We start from the raw sequence: 18,432 nt of genomic DNA, 5'->3' as shown, positions 1-18,432 counted from the left end.
TGAATTTTTATTACATACAATTTGGATAAAAGGTAACGGCATATCAGAAACAACTTAGGAATATTAATCAGTTACATGGGATGAGCTTAGAGAAGAAATGAAATCAAATGAAATGGGGAGATTGGTTAGAAAGCTGTAACAACTTATCTCAAAGTTATCAAGAGGTAAGGAGAGCTTGAAATAGGGGAGATGCTATGCAAATAGAAGAGGAACAATGCATATAGAATAAATTTTCTAAGAAATGAAAAGCAATTGGGTGAAGGAGATTAAATTAATAAGTTAAAATAGTTTTTATTTTAGTCTAAGTGACTGGTGGTACACTTAATTCATTAGTGGGAAGAAGGAAAATGTAGAACATCGGGTGTGAAAAAAAAATATATATATATTGGTCTCTGCCCCTAGTTCCTGCTAATATTTGGTCTTTTACCTCAGTTTCTAATACAGAACTTCTAAAACTCGTATTAATTCCGAGTGATCGGGGAATATAACACAGATCCCCTTAGAATTTCCAGGGCAACAGAAACTCCTTTTGTTCTAATGAGGTGACTCTCTACGTGCTCCTGAATGGGGCCCTAGAAAGAGCAAGTCATGATTAGAAGCCTGGAACTTTCAACCCCACCCCTCCATTTTCCAGAGAGGAGACAGGGGCCAGAAAGTTGAGTTAATAATTGATCCTACCCACGTGATAAAGGCTCCATAAAAATTCCACAAGTACAGGGTTGAGAAAGCTTCCAGGCTGGTGAACACATATACATGGCAGGAGGATGTCACACCCCAACTCCAGGAGACAGAAGCTCCTGCACCTGGGACCCTTTGAGGCTTGCCCTGTGCATCCTTTCATCTGGCTGTTCATTTGCATTCTTTAAAATATCCTTTATAATAAACTGAGAACAATAAGTAAACTATTTTCCTGGGTTCTATCAACCACTCTAAGTAAATTACTGAACATGAGGAGGGTGCCATGGGAACCTTTAATTTGTAGTCAAGTTGGACAGAAGTTGTGGGTGACCTGGAGACCTACTTGCAACTGGCTTCTGATGTGGGGGGCAGTCCTGGGAACAGAGCCCTTAACCTGCGGGGTCTGTACTGACTTTGGTTAGTGTCAGAATTGAATTGAATTTCATCAACATCTGACAAGTTGATGTTGGAAAACTGGTTAGTGTGGGGGGAAAAACCCTCAAACATTTGAAAGCCAGAGCAGTAACAGAGTAGTGAGGAAATAAAAGGCTTTCCTTTCTAGACATTATGTTTAGCCAAAGATAAAAAAAAAATGTATTCTGGACTTGGTTTTAAATGTCTAAGATATCTCTAACAGAAAATGTTCAAGTAACAGTTGGATTACTTTAGGTAATGCTAGATGCTATAACAGAAAAACCTTGACATCTAAGTGGCTTAACAAAATAAATGTTTATTTCCTCTTTGTGTAAAGCCTAGTAAGAGTGTAGGAGAGGGGAGGGAGTCTGCCCCACAGATATTTAAGTACTCTGGCTGAAAAATATCTATCATCTTTAATATATGGCTTCCACTGTTTCTCTAGGTAATGGAAGGCATATTCTTAAACTAGAGTAGAGTTCATCAGAAATGATGACACTCCAAAGGAGAAAGTACAGAAAGAATGGAGTCAAAAACCAGACTCCTAAAGATCATATACTTTTTTGAACTAAGTTTCAGAATGAGAAGTACAATTAAAAGGCTCAGTATCAGAAAATCTAATGGAAGGGTCTGAAGAAAAAAGAGACAATAAACTGTATTAAATCCAAAGAGTGGGGCAAGGAAGATGAACAGAGAGAAAAACTATGGGAACTGATGACTATGAGACTACTATATCACTTTCTAATCGTGTGAATTTAATCACTTTGAGAGCAAAAACTATATGAAAAGGGATGAAAGAATAAGTGAACTGTAAAAAAGTTCAATCCATGTAGATATTAATGTTTATAGGTAACAGTAATTTAAGAAGAGAGGTCCATGTACCATAATGCTGAATGCTGAAGTATACAATGGGTTACAAAGAATACTGTTCAACTGGCAAACTGGAATTCTATGAAAATATTTCAAACTTGAAGATTAAAAATCCAACTCAAAAGAAGAGTATAAATACGTAGCTAAAAACTGTAGGATTGACAAGCAAGGTCACAGAGAAGGTTAAGAAGAAAAGAGTTGGGAGAATTACTGGAGTATGATGTTTAAGAAATCTAGAAAAAGGAAATCAAATGGACAACAACAAAATCCTCACAAAAATGTGACTTATTTATGAAGAAAATATTTAAATTATTGAAAGATAAAAAATAAAATATGAAAAGATACACATATTCTTGGATGGAAACATTCAACATCATAAAGATGACAATTCTTGCAAAATCAATCTTTAATGTGATACAATCTCAAATGTAAAATGTCAATAGATTTTGTTTTATTTTGGTTTATTTTGTAGAATTATATATGCTGATTCTAGGGCTTAGATGGTAAAACAAACAAACACAAAAAGCTTGGAAATTTATTTTAAAAGGCTAGAGGAGTTCGAAATTTGTAGAAACTGACAGGTACATACAGAACAGATAAACAAGATTATACTGCATAGTACAGGGAAATATATACAAGATCTTATGGTAGCTCACGGTGAAAAAGTATGCAACAATGAATATATGTGTGTTCATGTATAACTGAAAAATTGTATTCTACACTGGAAATTGACACAACATTGTAAACTGACTGTAACTCAATAAAATAACATAAAATAACATAAAATAACATAACATAACATAACATAAAATAAAATAAAATAAAATAAAATAAAATAAAATAAAATAAAATAAAATAAAATAAAAAAGACAAGAAGAGAAATATGGGTGCAATGGCTCTCTCAAATGTTAAAACATTTATTTCAGCTACAGTAACTAAATCAGTGTAGTGCTTAAGCATGAATACATAATGTCAATGGTATAAAAAACTCTGAAAATACACATTTAGAAGTTGCGTATATGATAAAAGTGGTATTGCAAATTTGTCTAAAAAAGATGGATTTTTCAATAAAAGATGTTAGGACAACTAGGTTACCAATTTATGGCTTTGATCATCTTTCTGTCACAAGTATTTTACTCTAATTATTCAACCAACCTTTCTCTTCTTCACATTGATTATCACTTTGCCTCATCAGTCCAACAGGATAAATTCTCAATAAATCAAATATTTTAAGTACATGAAATGAACATGCATAAAATCACTAAAAGAAACCATGAGAAAATTTTTAAATAATCTCACCTAGAAGCCATTCTGTTCACCAAAAACAAACAGGTAAAAAAACATGACCTCACTTAAAAAATCATGAATGGTAAAATCCTACAGGAATAATATCAAAAGACAAACAAATTGAGAAAAATAATGGCAACTGGTATCACAGGCAGTATGTCAAGTCTTCAACTCCTTTGAGAAAAATCCCTTAAAAGAAATTTGCAAGTATATAAACTGGTAGTTCATAAAAATGAAAATATGAATGGTTCTTAAACATGAAAAAATTTCCAATCCTAATAAAAGAAATAAAACTCATAAGTATATTGAGAACATCTTTTTTTCCTGATAGGTTAGTAAAGACAAAAAATTGATAACACATTGTGTGGATGAGGATGGCGGTGTAAGGAAATGGGCGTTCTCACATATCGCTGGTGGGAATGTGTATGACAGTGTAACTTAAAGGAAAATTTGGAAGCATCTATCAAAATTACGAATGCACATTTTTTTTTTTACCTTTCAGGTATACTTGCACACAGACATAAAAGGCTATTTGTTGCCACATTGTTTATAGTATCAAAGTTAGCAAACCAAATGTTCTAGTGTGTCTATGATGAAAATGGATTGTTCTCAAAATCAGAAAAAAATGCAATAACTGTTTTAAGATACAACAATACACTCACACTAAGACGGCAGACCATTGGAGAATGGTTATGGAAGAATGGTCTGATGGTTGCATTTTGGGACAGTAAGCATGCCTAGTCCTCTTAGTGATTTAGAAGTGAAAGAAATGGCTTTCATTAGCAAAAAGAAAAACTGACTGCATAGGTTACAGCTTCGTAAAGAAAACTCAGTTACTAAACCAGCCCTTAAGCACCTTAGGTAATGTTAAGTCCACTTGTATCTTAGGCCATGAGCTTTTTCAAGAGCCTCTGAAAATGTGTGAGGTCTGAAAAAAATAAATATATTGACTAACTTAAGCATGAAAACTGCATAATTAAAATAAATACATTTTACATAAATGTCTATACAATTTTGTATATCAATTAAACAAAAATTTAAATCACTTCATATTTATGTATAGCAACATTTAACTGCAATGTAAGTTCATTTTAACATGTTGGCTTCAGCGCAGGTCTGGGTTTCCAAAAGGAAGAGTATCTAAAGACCTTTAAAAGTCTCTGAGACTTACTTCAATGAAAAGGTCTTAGTTTAAAAACTATAGATAATTTTAAAATAATAATAAGTGGAAACAAAGTGTTCATCAACAGTGAATGGATAAACACAATGCAGTACACACATACAATGTAATACTACTTAGCCATAAGAAGATGGAAGTTCTGATCATGCTACCACACTGATGAACCTTGAAAATGGTATGCTAAGTGAAATAAGATGACATAAAAAGACAAATACTGTACGATTTTACTTATATAAAATACCTAGAATAGGCAAATTCATAGAGACACAAAGCAGATTAGAGATCAGCAGGGTCTGGGGAGAACAAGGAGTTATGACTTAATGGGTTCAGAGTTTCTCTATGGAGTAAAGAAAAAATTTGGAAATAGATAGTGGTGATGGTTGTACAATGGTGTGAATGTAATTAAAACCACTGAATTGTACACTTAAAAATGGAAAATTTTCTGTTATATATTTTACCCAGTAAAAAATGTTTTAAAATAAGGGAATGGAAAGTGGTTTATAACTTCTGACTGCTCTTTTAAAGATAATTTGTACTAAATTAGTTGATGAATTTGCTTCTTTTCTACCTGATTCTAAGCATCATAGAATGGTTCTGATAGTTTGTATCTGAAGCACTTCATTTCTGAGAGTCCAAATAAGTTTTAATTTTATTTCCTCAAGTTTTAGAACACGCTTAACTAACAACAACAACAAAAATACGTTCCACTTGATAATATCATAATTTCATTTGCTGCTACTCTGAATGTTCACACCCACATGCCCATAAGCACACAAATTTATGTTAATTTCACAAATGCACGAATTTTCCTAGGCTGTCACAGAAATTAGATTATATAAAATATACAGCAATGAGATTTTACATATATATGTGTGCGTATGCACGTATATGTGTGTGTGCATACATGTAACTCAATGCCCAGCACAGAATACTTGGTAATGCATAGTGGTACATATAGAACATAAACTATAAATAGAGCTCTATTTAGACCTACACAAATTTCAAAAAGTAGTGTGCAAAATCAAGATAAAGCTGTAAGTACTTTATTTTAGATACATCAATGTCTTAAATCCTCTTTTGCAAAATTCTTTCTCCAGATTAATGGCTATTATGATGAAAGTGTCAATCTCTTCATTGTAAATTCAGCTATTGAAAAATACCTTTAACAGCTAAGATTTGAAACAGTCTTTTTTTCAACAAAACCATTAACTGGAAACTTGAGTTGTCTAGAGTTTTCTGTATTCCATTAGTGACATAAAGTGGCCAATGACACAAAGCTAATATTAGAGTTCCCTTACCAACAAATGTCTATAGTTTCTTCATCTTTATTCCTCAATAGAATGAGAAATATGCTGCAGAGTAGAAGTTTCCAAATGCAAAAAAAAAAAAAGATTCACTTATGATGACATTAAGGGAAAGAAGATAAGGATAGCATTTTACTAATGATGAAGAAAACTTTCAACAACTGGGTCACAAAGGACATTCAGCTCAACTTTTATCAAAGATTCAACTAAATAAGAATATTACTCTCGAGGCATTCTGTTTAGCCAAATTTTTCCATATTGCAATTTAGTTATAGAAAATCTCTGCACAACATTTTCCAAACATTCTATTTTTTAACAGATCATCTTTTCAATAATGCCCACTATTGGTCATTTGGTGACCATTCTTTACTGACACTTGAAGGCAGCTGTGAGTTTAGCAGCCAACCTTAGTTAGAAAAAGAGTTGAAATTTTTCAAATTGTTCCTGGCTTCCAATTCATATTGTATTAATCTGTTCAGGCCACTATAACAAAAAAAACCATAGAAATTTTGCTTAACGAAATTTCTCACAGTTCTGGAGGCTGCAAAGTCAAAGATCAAAGTGCCCGCAGATTTGGTTCCTAGTGAGAGAGCTCAATTCTAGATTTGCAGTGTGTCCTAGCTTGCTGTGTCCTCACATAGGGCTCTAACCTCTTCCTCTTCTTATACTAATTACATTGATAATTCTTATACTTCTACTACTATTCCCGTTATGCAGGCTCCACTCTCATGGTCTCATTTAAACTTAATTACTTCCCAAAGGCCCCACCTCCTAATACCATCACATTAGAAGTTAGGGTTTCAACAAATGAATTTTAGATAAACATAAACATTCAGTCCACAATACATACTTTGAAATTATATTTAATCTGAAGTTAACATAACCATATTTCTAAATATCTTCACATTTAAAAAATTGTCACCCTGCATAATTTAATTGGATATTTTCATATGTTCTCATATATTGGTATGCATCAGACTCACCTGGGGGAGCCCGTGCAACATAAAAGTGAGATCCAACCCAAACATACAAGCATAAATAGAAAGTAACGAAAATAATTAACTTGGGTTTTCTATAGATGAGAACTATTGTCAGCAAAAGAAAAGGAATCTTCCTATATAAATAATCTAAAGAAGATATTGGGAAGTTAAAAAAATACCACTTTATATCAAACTCATTTGCAAATTCATGACTAATTCTTGATTATTATATGCCTTCAATCTCTCTTGGAAATCTAATTCAATATTTAAGTCATATTCATTAAACATTAATGGCTCACTACAATCATATATTTGTTTATAAAAATCAGAATATATACTTTTGGGAATAAGTTTCATCAACAGGATGAGATAGTGCTCTTAGAAAAGTAATGATGATTAAATATCCACAAAGGTTTTTGTAACATTCTGTTTTATGTGTTCCTATACTGCCTCATGCTGTTTGTTGCCACATTTCAGAAATACCAGAGAGCAAGGTAGGGTTTGGAGAAGGACAATGATAATAACAGAGCACAGAACAGATTTATAAACGTAAAGATACAAAAGGTCAGAACTCCTCATTCTGAAAGACTGAGGTTGAAATAACTGAAATTGTTGTAAACAAAGGAGACATGGATAAGGTGAACGTGTGTATTTACTGAATTCTAGATGCCTAGGAGGTAAATCTAGAAAACAGTATACTCTTTGAAAGTACATTGCTGTCGCACAGATCAAGCAAAGCAACCTGCCAACTAAAGGCAAAATAGTTTCCAGAAAAATGTAAGTGAACTTACATATTCTAAATCAACATTAAACTATGAAGGAAAGTTAAAAGTCATTTAGGTCACATCTCTACTCTATGGCATTTGACATCAGACAAAATATGCTTCTTCAGAGGCAGCACTTAAAAATTAAAAAAAAAATCATGAACCAACTACCAACATGTCTTACATTAGAAATAATTTAGATAACTTGTAATTTTATAAGTGAACTAATATATTGGATATGAAAATGTTAAAAATGTAAACTTTTTTTAGAAAATGTCAAATTTCATTGGATGCGGTAAACAGCATCCCTCAAAGATGAAGAGTTCAGATGGCATACGGTCCTAGCAGTCAAAACCCCTTTTATCCATGTTGGCTGTTCTCTGTTCTTTCAGGAAGATCAGACTTGTGCCACAGGAGAGTACCTATAATTTTCTATCCGACCCTGGTGGTCATGCAGCAAAGCATAACTTGGTCCATTAATCCTGAGCAGAGTGAAAGTATGGAGTATTCTGCGATCGCACAAACATGCCTTGAGGCCTTATTGGTATGCATAGCTTCTCTCAAGTGTGTGGTAGACTGGAGATGGCCAGTCCTTATTATTCAAACCTGGATCAGTGGCAGCTTTCCTCTCATTCATCTTCTGGGAAAACCCTGTGCCACAGTTAGAAGAAATGGTAATGTGCTCCAATTTCCTTCTGTTAGCTTATCCCAAGACTTGAGAATTCTGGATGGCATTTGGCCCAATCCCAGAAATTTTATTCCACATTGATTTTGCCTTTCCTGAGCTTTTTATTTTTTTTTTTTCATTTCAAAATCTGTACCCTCAAAATCACCTCAAGATCAAGTACTGAAATCAGTGCCGATGTCCCTGGACCCTCTTCTTGAATCATGTTCTTTGAGCATTTGGTACTCCTCAAAACATCAACTGATTAAAAATTTTTGGCTTTATTTTGAGACCATTTTCTCATTTTAACTCGTTTGAGTCTCTGTGTTTTAATAAATAGTATCTTTCTTACGATCTGCATCTGGCTTTCCTCGCAGACCCCGCCGAGAGCCCGGAGTGGAGCAGCCTATTTCTGGGCTCTCCTGAGGAGGCTCGTTCCCCAGCCCTCCCTCATCGTGCATTTGTTCCGGGCTGTCGGCTGCCTGATGTTTTGATGTCTCTCTCCATTAACTAACTCTTGCCTTTCAACCACCGTGCTTCCGATTCTTGTTTACTGCCATCCTTGTCACAGCGCTTGGCTTACTCTTCCATGTCAACAGAATCCTTGGCAACTTCTTGTGTCATTTCTTGCCCCTCCTTCTGCACAGATTGCTTTTCAGCAATCTGACTGTCCAAAGATAGCCTGTCGGCAGTTCAAAGTGTGGATTTTCTCTCTGGTCGCCTAGACTTGCTCAGTTTAATTATTAGTAAGAGGCAGAAGGCCAACACATAAAGGTAAGTAACCACCTACACTGTCACTGAAAAGGCACAGGATTAAGTTCTATCCAGGGTGCCCGAAATCTCAGATGAGAGATTCATTTCTGATTTCAGAAATTGTAATATTTTCAGGAGAGCTTGATCAAATTGTAAATACTCTCTTCTGTTTACCCTTAGGCCTTTCTACACATACTACTGTGGTGTTTACGATATTATACATTCTATCTAATATTGTATTGCCATAATTAATTATAGTAAATATATAATATAAAAGTTAATTTTATGTTTCTGTGTCCCCAGGAGACTGTAAGCCATTTGCATAGGAATAGTGTTCTAGTCCTTATATTTTAGTGTCTATGGTCATACTTGATGACAGTAGGTCTAAATATATAGGTGTTGAGTTAACAGATACAAAATATAGGTAGAGAGGTGACAAATTTACACCACTGATTTCTAATGCATCTATTTCAACTCTAAGAAGTATCAGTTGGGAAACTGAGTCAGTTGAAACAATTGAAAGCTCAAATAACAGTGGCTTGAGCACAATATGGTGAATTTTTCTTATATAATGAGAAGTTCCAGGTAAGGATATTCCTGATATTGATTTGAAAGTTCAAGGATGGCATGGCTAACATCTCAGCAATATTCGAGGCCTTTCAAGGTGGCTGCTCCAGTTCCAGCCATCATGTGTACCTCCCAGGAATGAGGAGGAAAGAAAGGGCCAGAAGGAAGGTAAGACAACATCTTTATCAAGAAAGCCGACTTTTCCCAGAAATTCCATCAGATTTCTGTTTATATTTCATTGGACAGAATTATGGCATATTGTCTCCCATAGCAACAAGAAGGATGAGAAAACGGGGGGCTTGTGGGGTTTTTCTTTTCCTTGACTCCACAAGTAGGAAGAGAAGAATGAATATTGAATAAGCCACAAGAAATTTCTGTCACAGAGGGGTACTGAGGAGTGCTGAGGAAGAGTCAATTTAAATGAAAATGTCAGTGTAAGTGAAAGAGAGCAAATGACATCAACTGATGGCTGCTTCACCATCATGCCCGGTACTGGCTGACAGGAGTCAGACATTTTGGTCTATAAGCCTTAAAGCCTGACTGAGGCATGGGCTTCATGGGAATCTTAACACAAAATCTTTCTTTTTTTCATTAAGTCCCTTTATGGGCTTCATCAAGAAAGTTTTCTTGAGCACTTTCTATATATCTGGCTCTGTGATACATTGAGTACTACAACATAGTACTTGCCTGCAAGCTGCCCACCTTAATCTAATCTTTGCAACAACGGAAGTGAGCACAGGATCTTGTGGAAGTCCACTGAAGAAGCTCTTAACTCAGACTGGTGTGTGCTTGTGGAGGGACAGTTCTGTCAGGGAAGGAGTGTCACAGAAGGAGAAAGTGGAGCTCACCAGATGAAGTGCAGAACAGGGTTACTGGCATAGAGCATCAGTGCATGAAGGCACAGGAAGGCAAAGAACGTACAAAGCATTCTGAGATTTGTCATTTTTTCAAGTGGTGCAAAGCACAGAATTCAAAGGGTGAGGACAATGGAAGTGAGACAAACTAGAAGAGAGGTAAGAAAAAGCAAAGGGTCTTTCTGAACAATGAGACAATGAATAATTTTAAGCTGGTATTAGTTCTATGTTTTAGGAAAATTATTTGGGTGCTACCGAGGACAGTTTATTGGAGACAGGTAACACTGGAGAGAGGGAATTTAGTTAAAGGAGTACTTCAATTGTTCAAATAAAAAATATGAAGGCTTAACCCAAAACAGTATCAGAGGATTTGGGGAAAAAAAGAACTGGATTCCACAAACATTAAACAAGTCAAAGAACATAATCACCAAATGCTGTGTGTGTGTGCGTGTGTGGTAGGCAGGCAGGGGAATAAGTGTAGAAATGGGGCAGAAATGAGAGTAGAAAACTAAAATAACTCCCATTTCTTCACTTATTCATGGATTCAATAATGATGATTGAGACGATTTTCCTAAAGGTAGTGTGTGCCTGGGGTAGTGTGCTACATTAGTAAGACATAGTAACCTACAGCCCTGTTCATACTAATGTCTATACATCTGACCCAAGCACAGCAGGACGCAACTCCAACAATAAAGTCACTCAGCCACTGAGAAACCGAACAACGTGCTCCTGAGTCACGGCTGAACAGCCTACTTCCTAGAGCAAATCTCAAGGACCAAAGGAATAATATGAAACAACAGATTTTATTAGGCAAAGAACAAGCTTGTTTACACCATGTTTCCATGGTGAGTTACTTAGTAGCTTTCAAAATGACTTATTAAAGAAATGAAAAACTTACTACATCAGCCTCTATAGCAATTAAAGAATAAAATCTGGTATCTAAAATATGAGGGAAAATTCCTAAATCATAAAGAAAATGATGCAGTCTTCACAAAGTCAATCCAAGTAATTAGATACTTATATAAGAACAGCAAGGCACGTAGCAATAGACTGTGGTCCCAGCTCCAGAGAAAACCTGCAGAAATGGTGAGCTGGAAGCATGCAACAGTTCCTAAAATTTGCATACTATTATCCTGTCTTTATATTATGCATAAAGGTGCCTTAAGGTTCACCACCCCAACAGTCCTCGTCACTGCTATTACCAGTTCAACCATGCTAATAACAAGGAATCTCGTAACACCACCTGGTTTGCAAAACTTGTATAGAAGAATAAATTCCCAAAGTAATTCTGGTTTCCAGATAAGAAGAGCATCTGTATTAAAAAATACAGCTCTTCTTTTTCAAAAGATTAGTTTCCTCTGTGTTTGTGTATTGGAAGATTATTTGACCTTAAGGACAGTGAAACTGACATATTAGCAGAAATGGGTAAGTACGATTAAAACAAATACAAAGCATAGTGGTTACAAGCTCAGTTAAAGTCAGAAAGACCTTGACTAGAATCTTGGCTTTTGAACTTACCCAGTTTCTTAGACTCTCTAAGCCTCATCAATAATATAAAAATAATATCACCTAGTTCACAGAATTGTGAGAAGTAAATGTTCACGAGGCAACCGGCCCCAAATCTGGCAAAGAGTAAATGTTCAATATATATTAATATAAAGGATGAATTAATAACATTCTGCAAAGCAGTGATTTGCATCCTCTTTTTACAGGAGAAAAGATTAACTCCTCCAAGGTCACAATGCTAGTAAATTTGAGAACCAAATTCAAACACGGGTCTACCATGGTAGGTTCGCTACTCTGATATTTTTTTCATTCTATATTTTAGAAAATATCCTTTCAACAGGCTAGGATTTAATGTAATACTGTGCTGAGCTTATGGCTTCAGAAGTCAATGAAAGAGGGAACATACAGTAGAAAACGAAAGTAAAAGCATTCTACTCCAAACAGCTCAGTATGATAGCCCTGCAAATGACCAAGTTTAGAATAGAACCTATAAGAAATGGTGTAAGAAATGGTTAAAACCATCAAGATAATTTAAGTGTAGAGAAGGGACAGTAGGGGGAAGTATAACTGCAATTATCAAATGTACAGAAATGTAGTTTAAAATATTACGCACACTTTCACTTTGCAAGGATGGTTTAATTATTCCCAAAGTACTAAATATTAAATGCAAGAAAAAATGACAGTTATAAAATAGGCACTTTCTGCCAAGTTTGAATGAGAATTTATAGGAGTGGGGTGATTTCAGGAGATAGACGAGAGCTCTATTTATGACTCAGGGATGAATTATTGTATTTACATTGGCAAGTTCTGTGGTTATAGGGGGATTATTTTTTTCACACAATGAGTATTTCAAAACAAAATGTAATGTCTGAATTCTCATGTTTAATCATTAAAATGCCCATATTACCAAAAAAGAAACTGTTCATAGTAATTTGCCACTTAACAAAGTTATTAACACCAAAGAATTTGATTATCCTGTACACTTTTATCTCAGTATATAATTTCATGCTTACCAAAGGATATATTATTGGTCATCAACTTGAACTGAAGGAGTTTAGGAATTAGAATTTCCAAATTCTACTTTCGAGTTAACCACTGATTCCAGATATAACCATAGACAAAGAAAAAATTAAATTCATTATTTCTAGATAGTTACACAGCACACTGACCAGGTCAATATAGTATAAAAAGAAGGCCTACATAATAACAAAATGAAATGTTAAAAACAGTGTCCAAAATAGATAAGCAACACGGGTATATTGCATAGCACAGGGAATTACAGCCATTATCTTATAATAATTCATAAGAATATAATCTGCAAAAATCCTGAATCACTAATCTGTAATACCATATATTACACCATAATATTATAAATTAGCTATATTTCAATAAAAAAGGAAAAGTATTCAATGAGTATTTTTAAAAATGAAATTAAAAAAATAGTGCCTAAATTTCTCAAAAACATGATTATACAATCACACCAGGGGGCGCTCTTAACACTGAAATGATGAATGACATTTTAAAACACATGGTGGTCTCATCTGGCCAAAATGATTTTTCTAAGCAGGTATAATACTTGCAACAAATACTTATCTCTCCAAAATGTTTACTGGTAAGACACACATTTTCTTTTGCATCCAACTGCTTGAGTTGTTAAGACTATCAAGTTAGTCTTTTAAGTAAAGCATTTTCGGCTGATAGAAAACATCTTATTTTGGAAACATTTGTCTATTTAGACTAGCATCTGTCTCTTATTCTTTCTGTGACTGGCTAGTTTTGAATAATGAGTAGAATGCTTAAGAGTACAAAAATTTTAAAATGGTTTCCTTGTCAATTTTTTACAAAATTTCTTTAGTTTTTTTGTTCTTTCACAAAAAGGAGGAGATTCTCAAAATTATCTAAAATTTCACTCATAGTGAAATTTTAATGTGAGTATACTGGGCCTTTTTCATATTTTGTCATTACCTTGTAGGAACTCTGAAGCTCAGATGCTCTCCTCAGGAAGTTCAAGATTCAGGTTCCTAAAAATATAATTAGAAAATTAGTGTGAGGTTTCAAGGAAATAGAAAAAGGCTAAAGGTAAGGGTGGGCTATATTACCCAGAGAAAACCATCATAAACTACTCCACCAACAGTATGTATTTTTATAGTTTGTAAATTTTTCTCAACCCATGTAGTTGAGATAACCCCTTTTAGCTGTCAGCCGCTTCCACGAATCACTGTTCACCTGTGCCCAAGTTCAAACACGGTGAGTTCTGGTCAAGGTTTACCTACTATGTGTGGAGAAGAGTATGCAGGAGAATGTTACGTTCAGGGAAGCAGGCTTAAACCTTTATGTAGTTTGTGCTCTAAATCAAACACACCATCACACTAATGTCTCCAGTCCCGGGGACAGGAACTTTTCTTCTCATTCTATAACAAAAGTTTAAAGTAAAAATACACCTGGAAAAAATGATACATTTATTTACTATTTTAGACCTAATGTATGTGAATGACAGGGAGTCCTACCCACCCAGAAACAGATATTAACAGTTTTCAAAAATGTGGGTGAGAAGGAAGAAAAAAAAAAAGAACTTAGTCTGGAAAGAGGCCAGGCCCCAGAGGAGAAAACCCTGCAGGGAGACTATGTCAGGAGAGGGGTCAGGTGCCCACCATTACCTGCATTACCCCTTCTTAATCTTTGGAGTGAAAGCTAGTACTGAGAGGTTCATTAAGGCAAATACAGCCTTGTTTGGTGAGAAGCAACATCTGACATGAACCAATCTGGTGTATTGTAAAACCACAAGAATTTCCATCAACAGCAAAGTCAGAGTCATGGGTTGGAGTTTCATGTGGCCCATCCTGTTAGAAGCAGGCCCTAAGTTGGTTGGTAGAAAATGGAGATAGAGTACACTTCCCATTAGGATGGGAATGGTTGCCAGAGAGCCACCAAGTAACCTATATCTTAGATCAGGTCCTTGTGCCACCTGAAGATAAGGATACTAACCAAGAAATGGTGAATTAAAAAAAAAATAACAAATTGGGTATTGGGTATGAGAGAACAGGAAGCATCAAGGATGACACAAAAGTTTTTGATCTGAGTAACTGAAAGGATAGAGTTGCCATTTGGTGGCACTGGGAAACTATGGGGAAAGCAGGTTATTTGGACTTTTAGGGGAAATAACAATTTTGACTTTGGATATGTGAATTTTGAAATGCCTGTCAGACATAGCCAAGAGGAACAGTATAAAGTAAGCAGTTGGCTGGATCGGGATGGAGTTTAGAGAAGGGTATCACTTTCTAAACATAAAACTGAGGGTTGTCGACTCACTGACAGCATTTAAAGCCATGAGACTCAAGTGGAAGTGAGTGCAAACCGAGAAAAGAGTTGACAAAGACTAGCCCTGGTGTGGGTAGACTCATGGGTGCCTCCATCATCCCTGTCTCCTGGTGGTCACGTCCTTGTATGATTCCCATTCCCCAGAGTGTGAGCAGGACTTGTAACCTGCTTCAAACCAACAGACTGTATGACAGCATGTATGTGAATGATGCCGTGTGATCACATTTTTACATTATAAGGTTATAGGGCCCATCGTGCTGGAATTTTATCTTCACTAGTTGACTTCTGTGAAGCAAACAGCCATGTTGAGGAATCCACTGGACAAAGAATTGAGGGAAGCCTCTACCCGGCAGCATGTAAGGCCTCCAGCCTCCATCCAACTAGAAATGAAGTCTTACTACTATGCCTTAAGATAATAAACTCTGCCAACAACCTGTTCAAGCTTGGGAATAAATTCTCCTCTAGGCAAATATTCAGATGATAGCCCAAGCGCCAGCTGACACCCTGATTGCAGTCTTACAGAAAACCTAGCTGTACCCAGACTTCTGATCCAAAGAAATGAAGATAGTATGTATGTTGTTTCAATCCTCTAAGTTTGAGGTAATTTGCTATGCACTGATAAAAAAACAAACGCAAGTCCTGAGCTACTACAGTATTTAGAGGCCAGAGAGCTACAACAGAGCCAGGGAAAAGACCAAGGAAGAGAGACCGGTGAGGTAGGAAGAAAACCAGGAGAAAAGCATTTCTCCAAGAGGCTATTGCCAGCTTCCTCAGAGAAATATGAAACAGAGAGAAACAGCAGAGAGAAAGTTGAGTCTGCTGACCTGCTAGAGAGACTCTAAGGTAGTCACCACTGAAAGGGACATTAGAAGCTGAGTCTGAGCCACCTCCATTCCAGCCTCCTTCCGAGGAGCCAGTGGTCAGAGGCACTGCTCAGTAAAAGACATTCAGCCTTATCAGGCTCCCCGGAAGACCCAATTAGTGCCGGAGCTGTGCTGCTTCACTGTTTATAAAGATGTGAAAGTTGGTATTTCAAAATTGGCTAACACTTAATACTAATCAGAGTCAGTTTATTTTAATTACTAAGTAGCTAACATAACCTATTTTTAAACTTTTGTTTTTAGACATGCTTAGATTGGCTTTTAATGTGCTTTTTTAAAAAAAATCAATACAACCAAATCTAATGAGTATGTATTATGCACAAGGTAGAGCTCAGTGAAAGAGGCTGCCCTGCCGCTTTCTGTACATCTATAATTTGTATGCAAACTTACACTATTTATAAAGCGCTGTCACACAATCAAAGACTGTGTTGTGCTCTAATGTGATTAGTATTCAGCTTTTATTTAGATTTATCTACAGTGAGCATCCTATTTTCCTATAAATGCTTTGAAAGCAATTCCTTTCTTATTCATTCATTTAGTGAAGATATATTGAGCACTTATTTAGTTATACAGAGGGGCAAATTGGACAAAAAATACACCAGTATTCAATGCTCCTGTTCTATAAGAACAATACTATCTAAACTGTATCCCTTTTTCTTTATGTCCTCAATATTATTTATCTATGTATGTATAGTTATGTGTTATGTGTACACACACACAGTTGACTCTTGAACAACACAGGGGCCATGGGTGCCAACCCTCAGAGCAGCTGAAAATTCTCCTATACCTTTACAGTCAACCCTTTGTATCTATGGTTCCCCCATATTCTCGGTTCCACACTGTGGACTCAACCAACTACAGATCATGTAGTATTGTAGCATTTACTATTGAAAGAAATATGCCTATAAGTGGACCTGTGCAATTCAAACCTGTGTTGTTCAAGGGTCAAATATATATATAAACATATACACATATATACACATTTACTCTTCCCTAACCTGTGTATATAGTGTGTATATATGTATAATGCATATAAATATTATATATCTGTAGTGTGTGTGTGTGTGTGTGTATATATATACTCTATACACACTCTGTCTAACCTGGCAATACAACTCTTCCCCTTGCACCATCAGCTTTTCCCCAGGTTTTGCTCCATTATCAAGGCTAAAATTTAATCAGTTGCTTCTATATTTCCATTTGTTCAGGTTAGCAGTCTTCATTACTCTCAGTAATGTCCTTAGCACTGTGAGGCAAAAGGAAGTATAAGAGTAAATTATGACATGGAGGAGCTTTCAACTTATTTTATCACTAACAGCTTTCCTAATCTTTTTTGGCCAATCCTCACTTGAATGTATGCTCCTCCATAGCATTTACTCCTATTAGCTTTTCATTGAAATATTTTTTAGCACATAGTATGTGCTCAATAAGCATTACTTGACTGGAAAGCTACTTTCCAAAATGATTGAGGGGGCTTGCATGAGAATGTAAATACACATTTAGCCAAGCAAATGGAAACATACCATTAGATAAACATATATAAACTACAGCTAAATAAAAAGTGCCTACACAATGTTTAACCCATAGTTTTCACTCAACAATTTGTTTAATGAATAGAAGACAATAACTATTTTTTAAATATGTCCTATAACTGTATTTGAAAATTAAATCTAGCCCTGGGCTTTCTCACAGCTATTATAAAGAGAGAAATACAGATTGTGTAACCTTATTTCCAACAAAAAGAAGCATTTCACTTTATGAAAAGAAAAAAGTTTTTCCTAAGTGATAAGTTCTAAGAATATACTGCAAAGATAATTAGATTAAAGCAAAAATCAGAGCACATGTCTTCCTTAATGGGCTATAGAAAGATGGATACATTGACACAGAATTGCTAAAATTAAGGTGTTGGATTGAAATATACAGCTCTTTCCAGGATTTCTGCTGTGATTCTATCAACCATTACTCTTTGTGTTACTGATGCATTTATTATACCAGGAATAATTATTATTTATTAGAACAAGTTGGTGATCATTTTCAAGAATGGAAGAAAAAAAAACAGACTGCTAAATGAACATAAATGTGTTGCACTTTTCAAAATGCACAAGGTATTTATCTCACATGAAAAAACATGCCTCAATATTAATATCTATTTTCCACTCCTCTAAAGGGTAAGACTTTATTTTAATATAAAGTATCACATGCAGATACATTAAGTAACACAATTTTAGCCTATAAAACACTGCAAAATGTAAATTAATTACTAACATTGTGAAAAAAGCCTACTTCTTTACCAGCGCTATATTAGTAAGAACAAATTGCTTCTCTACATAGGCCATATTGCATTGCCTGCCAGTACCACAGCAAGCTGCTGAAGCCGCTATCCCTAATGCATACAATCACTGGGCAGCCAGG

At 35.4% G+C, this 18,432-nt stretch overlaps 1 protein-coding gene across 3 annotated transcripts in view; it reads right to left on the bottom strand.

Moving 5' to 3' along the window:
- COX7B2 (cytochrome c oxidase subunit 7B2) overlaps window positions 1-18,432 on the bottom strand; it is a 112,184-nt gene that overhangs the window by 52,374 nt on the left and 41,378 nt on the right. For all 3 annotated transcript variants that reach the window (XR_012061896.1, XM_072944576.1, XM_015249725.3), the window contains exon 2: window positions 13,787-13,842. The gene's annotated coding sequence lies outside the window, so the exon portion shown is untranslated. The remainder of the gene's footprint in view (window positions 1-13,786; window positions 13,843-18,432) is intronic.

This window comes from Vicugna pacos, chromosome 2 (genome assembly GCF_048564905.1).
Source record: "Vicugna pacos chromosome 2, VicPac4, whole genome shotgun sequence".
Taxonomy (NCBI): Eukaryota; Metazoa; Chordata; class Mammalia; order Artiodactyla; family Camelidae; genus Vicugna; species Vicugna pacos.
This window is presented reverse-complemented; position numbering and strand designations above follow the sequence as displayed.